At 49.7% G+C, this 12,115-nt stretch overlaps 1 long non-coding RNA gene across 1 annotated transcript in view; it reads right to left on the bottom strand.

The window, feature by feature from the left end:
- Positions 1-346: 346 nt before the first annotated feature.
- The window catches only part of LOC309621221, a 59,383-nt gene continuing 47,614 nt past the window's right edge, over positions 347-12,115 (bottom strand). Inside the window, exon 2 of the long non-coding RNA XR_014239835.1 lies at positions 347-9,177. This is a non-coding gene — a long non-coding RNA (uncharacterized lncRNA). The remainder of the gene's footprint in view (positions 9,178-12,115) is intronic.

The following is a 12,115-nucleotide window of genomic DNA, read 5'->3' on the forward strand; positions in this document are numbered from 1 at the left end:
TCTAGGACTAGTATGGCAGCCCCAAAAGATCCCTGAAGACCAAATCTCTTCTGCTTTCTCTAGCATCCTCAGCATGTGGTCCTCATGACCACAATAGGGCTTCTGCACCTCCAGGCATGAGCCTGCATTCCAGACAGGAAGTGGGGAGGAGGACAAAGGGCTAAAGGGCCATGCCAGCTGAAATGGCCCTTTGCCAAAATCTTCCTCTTACAGCCATCGGCTGGATCTGGGTCACATGGGTACCACCAGCTGCAAGGAAGCCTGGGAGATCACAGAATTGTGCTTTCCACCCTCTAAAATAGAGGAAAATAAGGGAGAAGGCAGTATATAGCCAGTCCACCGTGTCTGCCATTTCACATAGGCCAAAACTTCAAGCAGAGCCCAGTTAAAAAAAAAAAAAAAAAAAGAGAGAGAGTATTTAATAAATGTTTTCCCAAGTTCATTTTGTGGAAGAAAACATTTCGGACAAAGCATGGGATCCTATGTGTATCCCCACCCACTTGAGTTACTGTGATTGCTCTAAACCCTACACCAGAATTTCCCCACCCCTGGTTAGATTGGAGAGTTGCAGAGACAAGTGCGAGCATCCTTGACTCTGATTCCACCCCCTCCTCCCCTTCGAGGCTGGGGTCACAAGCAGAGACTCCAGATCCTACAAGGGGAGTTGTGAAACCCCGTCCCAGCATACCAGGAGAGCATCCAAAATCTACAATTGCCAGCCAGAGCTGGGGACATTCGAAGGTGCTGGACTGTAACAGAAGTGGCCCCGGCCACAAAGAACCAACTGGCATCTCTGAACACCCTCCCAGACCACAGCTGTTGGCTGACCTGGCACGCAGGCTCACAAAAGTGGTGCAGTCCCCGTGCAAAAGGGGTCAGCTCTCAGAACCATGCTGCCTGAACTTCTCATACACCAGACCCACTTTCGAAAAGGTCCAAAAAGTTCTCCTTTTGCTGCACTTTCAGTACCTCTCAAAAACAGCACATAATGACATAAAGCAACTAGGAATTCTGTAAAGCTTGGTAATGCGGTATTTTCCTCATCACAGCAGCACTGTAGCCATTTGGAAGATAGTATTACCACGTGTAAGAGAGAATATTTGTCCAAGTCTATGTATGCAGACTACCTGGCCCAGATATGGATTGGAGGACAATGTACTATAACCAGACAGCCTAGGTATTAAGTAACAGAAGTCAGATGCCGCAGAATTCCAGGAGCTGAGGGAGGGAGAAACCTCATGGGGTAATAGCTGAGAAAGATAGAGTAGCCATCAGAGAGAAGCCAACACTGCAGCCCGGGGTCAGGTTGGAGAAAATGGCCTCCAAAAGCCCTCTTGGGAGAGGTGTGAGATTGCACTTAAACCGTCCAAAAAGGTCCAAAACCAGATAATGAGGCTGTGGCATGATGCATTTTATAGTCTCTTGATTAATGAACGTCCCCTTCTTAAAGGTGCTCTGTCCTCACCCCATCCTCCACACCTCCCCAGCACACACGCGCGCACACACGCGCGCACACGTTCTCAGGGCCTACAGCTCAGACAAGCTTCCATGCTGCAGGGCGCTTCTCCTGCTCAGATCAGCTAGGGCTGAGTTGGGCCTGGCCATTGAGCCACCAAGAGAGAACCAGGTCACCGGTCACCACGCAGGCAGCAAAAAATCCCCGGGCACACGTCCACCAACCACTCGGAAGCCCCTTTGCACGTGGAAATGCAGCAGGGTCTCCAGACCCCGCACACCACTGCCTTCCCTCCCAACCCTGGTCCAGGCCTCAGAGACCTCCTAACAGGTCTCCCTGCTTTCTGTCCTCCTTTTCCAAACTGTTGTCCTGAAAAGGGCCCTGAGACCCTGGCAGGATAGGCTCTACCCCACTCCAGGCCCCTCCATCCAGCCACAGGGCCTTTGCAGGATCCCTCCAGCCTGGAAATCCATTCCCATAGTGCTCATCTAGTTAACCCCTTCTTACTCTTTCAATTTCAATTCAAATGTGGCTTCGGCAGGACAGACTTCTTGGATGCCTCAGACCAAGTTAGGGCCCTTATACCCTCTCAGACATCCCAATGTCATGGCCGCATGGCAGATGGCAAGTTTGTACACTCATAGGTCACCTGGTGACTGTGTCTCCCTTAGCTTTTCAGTTCCAGGAACCCAGGGACAGGGTCTGTTTGCTTCATCTGTATAGGCCCAGTGCCATTCACTACCTCCTACCTGGTAGGTGCCCAATACATATTTATTGAGGGAATAAAGGTAGAAATAAAAGTATGTTCATTTTCAATTACTTTTTCCTACTTTTAAAACATAATACATTCTTTTAGAAGATGTTAAAAAAATTAAATCAGCCATATTTCTAGAGATAAGCACTGATAACAGTTTTCTGTCTTTCCTTTCCACCGTTTATACTTTTCTGTTTTACTAAACGGAGATTCTATTGAATATACAGTACAAAGAAATATTGTATACAGAACAATTATTTCTCAAAAAACGTGAATATACCATTCCCTCTATTCTTTTTTCCGTCATTTTTGTTCGGATTTAACAATAACTTGTAGTCACTGTAGAAAATTTGGAAATTACCAAAAAAAGTATAAAAAAGAAAGGTAAATTACGTATAATTGCAAGCTAAGGATTTTCCAGTGGTAACGTAGCCCTGTGTTTTCTTTCGGTATTTTTTCCCATGCATAAATTTCGCTGCATTTATTTCTGATAAAATCACAAGCTCACCACACTTCCAGATGCTCTCCACCCAGAGAGGGAAACTGGGTGTTTCTGGTGGGACCTTACCTGGCCCTTCCGATCTGCTTAAGATGAAGGGTGTCCTCTGGGTGGGCGGGCCCTTTTAGGGCCTATCGAGGAGGCTGGCTCGGCCTCAGCTCCTCCCCCACCTAACCCACCCCGGGCCCGGGGCCTTTTGTGTGCCCCAGGCCTCCCGTGAAGCCATGGGGCCTGGTGTGCTTTTGTAACCTGATCACCTTTATCCCCGCATCCCTGCAGCTTTCCTTAACAAGGCCAAATTTATGTGCCCCAAAGGGAGCCCGAGCCCACCTACCACCACCCCCAAAAGCCACAGGGCATTTACAAGGGGGTCGGGTGAGCTTTGATAAAACTGAAGCAGTCCCTGGTGTCAGGTCGGAAACTCCACCTCTCTGAGCTCTGGGGACACAAGACAGGGAGTCATAAACAGGAAGCATTTCCACCGCGCCTACTGGAAGGCAGGCGGGGCTGCTGGATGGATTCAAGTCTGAAAAATAAAAGACGCACTGGTGAGCGCTCAGGGCCACCTCAGCCATAGCGCTGTCACCCTGCAGCGTTCTGGTTGTCGTTGCTAAGTTGCTACTTGGACTTGGCAGTTGGGTGAAGTCCAGGGCAGTTATGATGCTCAGGGCTCAGCAGAGAGGGGACAGGCAGACACCCCAGCCCCAGCCCAGGGAGTTTGTAAGTGGGCAGCGCAGGCACCCAGATACTTTGGGGAGGAGAGTAGCCCCAGCTCTCAAAGCCCTGACTCTTCAATGGCAGGAACCTGGCCCCCAGCCTAGAGCCACAGGGAAAGGCCAGAGGCCGCACGCCCATGCCCAGGAAGGCGGTCCCTCACTCAGGCCTCCGGACAGTGTCTTCCTGGAGCAACAGAACACAGGAAAAATGAATTTCCCGGCCCGGCCATACAGTTCCTAAAACTACGCCTCTCAGGAAGTAATGCCTCCGGGAGGGTTCTGCTCACCCCCAGCAAGGCCTGGACAAAAGGCTGGTTGGGGAGAGGAGGTGAAGGTGAAGCAGAGGGGCATCATGGGAACAGCTGGTAGGGATCCCTTCTGATTGCGACTTCCCCCCTGGAGTGTGGTTCCCGGGTACCTGCCTCTAGCCCCACCTTCTGCTGCTTCTGGTCAAATCCCATCTACTGGGCATGATCCAGATTTGCTATCAACTCCTTCCTGAAGCCAGAGTGCAGGATCAGGGCATCAGAATCGCAAGATTTTAAGCATTGCTACTCAGGTATTTCCCAAAGTGTGTGTTGTGAAAGCCAGTGGGATGTACAAAGGAGTTCCTTGGTCAGGTGACTTTGGGAAACACTGTGTGATAGAGGGCCTCAGTGACCCCAATTCCTGACCTCTCCTGAAATCCACGCCCTTTGCCATGGAGCTTCACAGTGTCCCCCCATGGCAGGCAGGTGACCTGCTCGGGCCTCGGTCGGCTGGCCAATAGGATGCTAGCAGACCTAAGGGAAGCAGAGGCTTGCAGTGAGCTGGGACTTTGCTCTCTTGAGCCTCTGCCACCACCACGAGGACATGCGCAGGTAGGCTGCTGGAGGATGAGATACAGGTGGGACAGGGCAGACCTGCCATAGTCATCCCAACCAGGACCAGCTCAGATGGCCCTCCAGCCAGCCACCACGGGACACATGAGGGTGCCCAGCCAATCCCCAGCTGATTCAAGACACTTGAGCAAGAAATATGTATCACTGTAGGCCGTTGAGGTTTTGTAGCATTGTTTTGTTTTGTTTATTTATTTACTTATTTTTGGCTGTGTCGGGTTTTTGTTGCTACACGTGGGCTTTCTTTGGTTGCCGCGAGCGGGGGCTACTCTTCCTTGTGGTGCGCGGGCTTCTCATTGCAGTGGCTTCTCTTGTTGCAGAGCACGGGCTCTAGGTGCACGGGCTTCAGTAGTTGCAGCACGCGGGTTCAGTAGTTGTGGCTCGCAAGCTCTAGAGTGCAGGCTTAGTAGTCGTGGCGCACAGGCTTAGTTGCTCCGCGGCATGTGGGATCTTCCCGGACCAGGGCTCGAACCCGTGTCCCCTGCATTGGCAGGCGGACTCGTAACCACTGAACCACCAGGGAAGCCCCTTGTAGCATTGTTGAAGCAGAAGAAAACTGAGATATGGGGATATATGTATACGTATAGCTGATTCACTTTGTTATAAAGCAGAAACTAACACACCATTGTAAAGCAATTATACTCCAATAAAGATGTTAAAAAAAAAAAAAAGAAAGAAAACTGATACAACACTGCATACTAGAATTTTCCAGAGTCACAATGCACTCTAGCATATTAAAGGCCCTGGGATATTCTGTAGTAGTGAAACCTGTTTAATTTTGCTGAACCCAACATTTCCCAAACTCATTTGCTCATGGAACCCTTGTCTCCCAGGTAACACCTTAAGGCAGTCATGTTCAGAGGAATGCACAGTAGGAAACACGAATGAACTCTCACCCCTCGTTTTATAGACGAGTAAACCAGACCCAGAAAGGGGGCTCTCCTGGCTTCTGGGTCACAATTTCTTCCCCTCGGTGATATTCCCTCTTCCTCTAGGCAATGGTTGTCTCTCCCTTTGCTGAATTGAGGTCTGAACCACACAACTTCACATTTGACTATGTGCTGTATGTTATTTTCTTTCTTCCTTCCTTCCTTCCTTTCTTTCTTTCTTTCTTTTTTTGAAGTATAGTTGATTTACAATGTTGTGTTATTTTCAGCTGTACAGCAAAGTGATTCAGTTATACATACATATTTATATAAATCTATTCTTTTTCAGATTCTTTTCCATTATAGGTTATTACAAGATATTAAGTATTGGGGACTTCCCTGGCGGTCCAGTGGTTAAGACTCCCCACTTCCACTACAGAGGGCACAGGTTCGATCCCTGGTTGGGAAACTAAGATCCCGCATGGCCAAAAAGAAAAAAAAAAGATATTAAGTATAGTTCCCTGTGCTATATAGTAGGACGTTGTTGTTTATCTATTTTATACATAGTAGTGTGTATCTGTTAATCCCAAGCTCCTAATTTATCCTTCCCCTCCCCCCTTCCCCTTTGGTAACCGTAAGTTTGTTTTCTATGTCTGTGAGTCTGTTTCTGTTTTGTAAATAAGTTCATTTGTATCATTTTTTTAGATTCCACATACAAGTGACATCATATATTTGTCTTTCTCTGTCTGGCTTCCTTCACTCAGTATGATGATCCCTAGGTCCATTATGTTGTTTTCTAATTCAACAAAAAAAGTTTTCTTGAGCACCTACTACATGCAAGGACCTGTGCTAGGCACCAGGTACTTCAAGAAAAGACAGTCCTTAGCTTCAAGCAGCTCACAGTCCAGTGGGGGAAGAAGGCAAAGAAAAAGAGGCTGTGAAGGGAAGCATTGGGGGTGCTATGGGGCAAGAAGGATGTAGAGGTGACATACATATCAAGGAAAGCTTCGTGGAGGAGGTAACATCTAAACTGAGCCTTGAAGAATGAGTAGGAGTTACCTGCATAAGAAAGATGAGATGCGCTGGGATGGGACAGGATGGTGGGGGAGGCGTGGGCGAGGAACTGGAAGGCAGTGACAGTGGAAGCCTGAGTGAGTCAGGGGTCAGTTGCAGAGAATAGGATCCCCTCCAGCTAGTTGCAACAGAAAGGGATTCCTTGTAGGGTATTAAGAGGCTAACAAGCTTATTTGGAGGGCTGAAGAGACCCACTCAATGCTGAGCTTTCAGGAAAGTCCCCCAAAGCCACACCACGGAACTGAGCTGTCATGATCAGGAAGCCATTACATAATCAGAAGCCACCACTGCCAGCTTGAGAACCATGTGGCCTCAGCCATGATCCACATCAGCAAAAGGCATGCCCCTGTCTCTCTTTCACTGAGATCCAAAGCCAAGTTTCACACATGAACGTCTGATTGGCTGAACCTCATCATACCTGGAGCCCTAGCTGCAAGGGAGTCTGGGAAATGTCCTATTAACTCTCTAACAGAGGTTGAAATGGATGCCACACATCAATTCACCGCATCTTTCTCAAAAGTGCACTTAAGGAAAGCCAGTTCAGCATGTATTTAGGGCTTATCTTCCCAGAAAATATTCTCAGCTCTTGCAGCTTCTTTTTATTGTCTCCCTCATGGCACCTCCCCCCACTTCTGGGCATGCCATAGGCGCTCATTAAAGACCTCCAAAAAGCCTAAGCTGATTAACCGGCCTCCTCACTGCTTTATCTCTGGGGTGGGCAGGTATCAAGATGAATAAAAGCAACCTCTTTTTTTTTTTTTTCCAGTCTTGCCTGGAATAAATTGCTACTTTCTTGAACGCAGAGAAAGATGTATTATTATGAAGGGGTTCTGTATTATTACTGAGAACAATTATTCAGAAGCCAGAAGCCTAGAGCTGATGAGGTTATATTCTCTGAGGAGAAATTCCAGAAACCATTACTCATTAACTTTTTTGCTTGGGAAAAGAACCTCTTCCTTCTCCTGCATGGCTTGCCACCCAAAGAAGGACTCTACCCTCCATGTTTGCACTGCATTGGTGAGTCGGTGACTGGGAAGGCAGTAGCCTCCATTCGGATGCCAAAGCCAGCAGGCGATCGCCGGATGAGGCCTAATTGTAGCCCTCCACAGAGGAGGACTCTGGGAATGAAGCTTTAGCTTGAGAATGCCGAACAAGTGGGTTTCCAGTGAATTCCCACCTGCCCAGCCTTCCCTGGCAGGGACGGGTCAGGCGGCACGGTGCTTTTGTCACTGCCCAACCAAACCCCTCACGCTCTGCCCTGAAGATGCGGAAGCCAGGGCCTCTGGGATCGAACATCTGTCCAAACCCCACAGGAGGCGCGGGAGGTCTAATTAATTCATGTCTGTGGAGCACCTGTACAGCCTCAAATGAGAGGTGTAAGGCGACCACAAGCCCAATTAATTACCACCATTGATGGAGGCTTCTGGCCCCACCCCCTCTTTTATTTCAGCTGCCTGGCCCCATCTCAGGGCAAAGGCGGGCAAGCTCCGACTGAGAAGGGGGGAAAAGCCAGCGGGCGAGCCAGAGATCCTGGCCAGGGCCTCGGCTCCCCATGGCAGGGCGCCATGATCAATCAGAGTCACTGAAGGTTTTCTGGATCTCACCATTTTCCTCAGAGAAAATGGCTCTAGTATGAGTCTTCCTCGGACTATATGCCTTTTCCCTCAGAGTGAGCTACTAGTGCCAAGCTGAGACACTTTTCTCAAACTCTGGCCTCTGCTTTAAAGTGGACTTGGATCCCCCAAGAATGTCTGCAAAGACCAACCACTCCAAGGACCGTATTTAAACTCACCACAATCAGACTCAGGGAGGGGAGGAAAAGGAGAGAATGTACATACAGGAGGACGTGGTCTTATTAAAGCAAAGTGAACGTGCAATCATCCATAACTGGACGGTGGCAAATGGGGGCTATTTCACATTTGATTCCTTGTACATTTTATGGCTTAAGAGCTCACTGGGTGTTTCATTTTCCAGCTCCAAGCATGGGCTCCCTGGACGTAAGTTCAAGGCTGCCTTGGCATCCGTGCCTTTGTCCACAGGTCACCAGAGCTAAGGCAGCCCGGAGGCTAGCGCGTCTGAGCCCCTGGAGCAGGCGGGAAAGCTGGGGTAGCCCGGCAAGTTTATGTGGCCTGTGTCTGCAGGACCGGGTTCTGCGTGGCCCGGGTTTGCATAGCCCAGGTCTACCTGGCCAGGTTCTTTCTGGCCAAGATCTGCATCATCAGAACCTGTGCGGCCTGGGTCTGTGTGGCACCCACGTTGCCACCCCTTTAACTAGTCTGAGGCCTCCTGACTCAGAAGAGGGAGTCACTGCTCAGCTTCTAACAAAGCCCTCAGGCGGTGGGAGTGGGGACCACGCTGGGGAGGCGTGGGGCTGGATCTGAGCGCTCCCCTGGGGTGACAGGTCCATCCGGGACCTCTGAGCAGGAAGGCAGTTTTCTCCTCCTCCCCGGGGGTGCCCCCCCCCCAGGTCCGTTCCACTTCCCGCATCCACCTCCTGCTTTTCCTTTCGCCACCAGCTGCTTTCCTGTCGCAAGGGAGGACGAGGAGCCCGGAGCTGTGTGCAGCAGCCCAGGAAGGCAATCCTGCCTCTGTGGGTGACAACACAGGGTTGTTTACCTTACCTCTCCTGACCTCAGAGAGCAGGGGGCTCCAGCCACATTGCTCGGGCAGGGGAAGGGCCCGGGCCTGCTGGCCTTGCAGGCTGGGGAGAGACACGCTCAGAAACAGCACTGCGAAAAGAACTGCCAGCCTTCATTATTAATACCCAGTGTTAATATTTAATGTCAGAAAACTGCAGCTCCCTTCTCTTCATCGTCACCAGACCTGCACGGGTCACGCCAACCAGGACTTTTCCATCTCGGCACCCCTCTAGCTGCGTGTGAAGATCCGCAGAGAGGTTTAGGTTTGCTTAAAATACTGGATGCCCAATGAATCCTAAAAACAGAAAATTAAAATTAAGTAAGACTCTGAGGGACTTCCCTGGTGGTCCAGTGGTAAAGAATCCGCCTTCCGATGCAGGGGACGAAGATCGATCCCTGGATCGGGGAACTAAGATCCCACATGCTGCGTAGCAACTAAGCCCGCGCGCCTCAAGGAGAAAGCCCGCATGCCGCAAACTACAGAACCCACGCGCCCTGGAGCCCATGTGCCACAACTAGAGAGAGAAAACCCGCATGCCACAACTAGAGAGAAGCCCGCACACCGCAACGAAAGATCCCACATGCTGCAACTAAGACCCGACTCGGCCAAAAATAAATAAATAAAATAAAGATTTTAAAAATAAAAATAAGACTCAGAAAGGATGTTATTGCTTTGAAATCAACCCTGTTCCTTAAACGTCTCTAATACTCTGTGTTCAGATGCCAGGAAGTTTAAAAATAGGGTAAGGCAGAAGCGTAAGCTTTAAGATAAAGAAGAGTGGGGGAACTCCCTGGCGGTCCAGTGGTTAGGACTCGGTGCTTTCACTGCCAGGGCCCGGGGTTCAATCCCTGGTCGGGGAACTAAAGATCCCGCAGGCCATACAGCACGGTGAAAAAAAAAAAAAAGATAGGGAAGATTGGGCCTCTGCAGAGTATTTTGTATGTTGTTGAGAGTCCGGATGTATTTCTTAATCAGCAGCAGCACTACAGTGTGGGCTCAACCAACAAAATCTGAAGGATCCGATGGACACGCCAAGGTGAATGCAGGGTATTGAATGAACAAGAAACCTAGCGCTTAAGCAATCAACTAATTTTTAACTATCAGAACCAACTCATTTCTCAACCTGGGGCACTCTGTTAGCTTTTGGGGTGGGACAGTCCTTCATTGCACAGAGTTGCCCCACACACTGTCCCTGCCCATTCACCCCATGCAGCCCCCTACAGTTGTGACCATCAAAAACACATGGACCGGACTTCCCTGGTGGCACAGTGGTTGAGAGTCTGCCTGCCAATGCAGGAGACACGGGTTCGAGCCCTGGTCTGGGAGGATCCCACATGCCGCGGAGCGACTAGGCCCGTGAGCCACAACTACTGAGCCTGCGCGTCTGGAGCCTGTGCTCCGCAACAAGAGAGGCCGCGATAATGAGAGGCCTGCGCAGCGCGATGAAGAGTGGCCCCCGCTTGCCGCAACTAGAGAAAGCCCTCGCGCAGAGGCGAAGACCCAACACAGCCAAAAATAAATCAATAAATAAAACTTAAAAAAAAAAAAAAACACATGGACCGAACTTCCCTGGTGGCACAGTGGTTAAGAATCCGCCTGCCAATGCAGGGGACACGGGTTCGAGCCCTGGTCCGGGAAGATCCCACATGCCGCAGAGCAACTAAACCCGCGTGCCACAACTACTGAGCCTGCGCTCTAGAGCCCGCGAGCCACAACTACTGAGCCTGCGTGCCACAACTACTAAAGCTCTCGAGCCTAGAGCCCATGCTCCGCAGCAGGAGAAGCCACTGCAGTGAGAAGCCCGCGCACCACAACGAAGAGTAGCCCCCGCTCACCGCAACTAGAGAAAGGCCACGCGCAGCAACGAAGACCCAACGCAGACAAAAATAAATAAATAAATAAATGTATTTATTTTTTTAAAAATTGATGTATAGTTGACATACAATATAATGTTAGTTTAAAAAAAACAAAAAACAACAACAACAACCAAAAAAAAACCACGAGGACCCATTTCCAAACCCGCCCCCCCAGGGGGCTGGATGGCTCAGCCCCAGGGCTGGGAACCCCCAGTCCAGTTGCACGGGGCCACCGACGTGAGGCAGGTGCGGAGGTGCAAAGGAAACTTAGAAATGACGCAGGCGCCAGGCCAGGCCAGCAGAGCCGGGCCACGCTCACGCTGGGGCGTTTGGGAAGGCAACAGAGTCTGGGACTGGCCTCCACAGAGTGAGCCAAAGGGATAACCTGCCCCCGCCCATACCCCACCCCCACCCCCACCCCAGGGCATCGGCCTGCGCCCTTCTCCACCCTCCTCTGCTGGGAGCGGCCTGCCACCTCCAGCTGCGGCGGGGAGGGGCCGCGGCTTGTAAAGCTTTCATCTTTTCGACATCAAAGAACTGCCTCGCCAAAAAGCCTGGGGCACAGTTTTCCAGGATCCAGGAAACCAGATGACTCACCTGTGCTGGCACCGACCTGGGGTCCCTTGACCTGAACCACGGTTACTAGGCCCTAAACCTCACCTCACCGCCAGCAACCAGCAGGCATTCTTAAAGGAGCGGTTAGTTACCAGAGCTGGGTCCCTGACTCTGTTGGGAAAGCCACTCAGAGGAATATAAATAGAAGATGATTTAACTTCCAGGGAATCTTCTCCCTATAAAGTTTTTTATAGTATTTTATTGAGAAATAATTTATACCCAGTAAAATGCAGAAATCTTAAGTGTACAACTTGAATTTTTACATATGTATGCACTCATGTGCCTTATAAAATTTTAAGGAGCATAGAAAAGAAATTTTAATTAAAACACACACACACACACACACACTAGCTGGAATAGCTAAAATTAAAAAGAATGATAATACCAAATGTTGGCAAGGAGGTAGAGCAATGGGAATTCCCATCCATCTCTGATAGGAGTGGAAAATGGTACAACCACTTTGGAAAATGATTTGGCAGTTTCTTATAAAGTTAAACAGATACCGGCCACATGACCTAGCCTGGTATTTACCCAAGAGAAATGAAAGTATATGTACGTGAAAGTTCATCACAGCTTTATCTGTCATAGCCCCAAACTGGAAACAACCCAAATATCCACCAGCAGGTGAACGGATAAACAAATTGTGGTGTATCCATGCAGTAGAATACGACTCATCAATAAAAGGAACAGACCCCTGATACACGCAACATGGATGAATCTCAAAATAATCATGACGAAAGAAGCCAGAGAGTACTTATCGC

This window comes from Balaenoptera borealis (assembly GCF_965194805.1).
Source record: "Balaenoptera borealis genome assembly, chromosome: X".
NCBI lineage: Eukaryota > Metazoa > Chordata > Mammalia > Artiodactyla > Balaenopteridae > Balaenoptera > Balaenoptera borealis.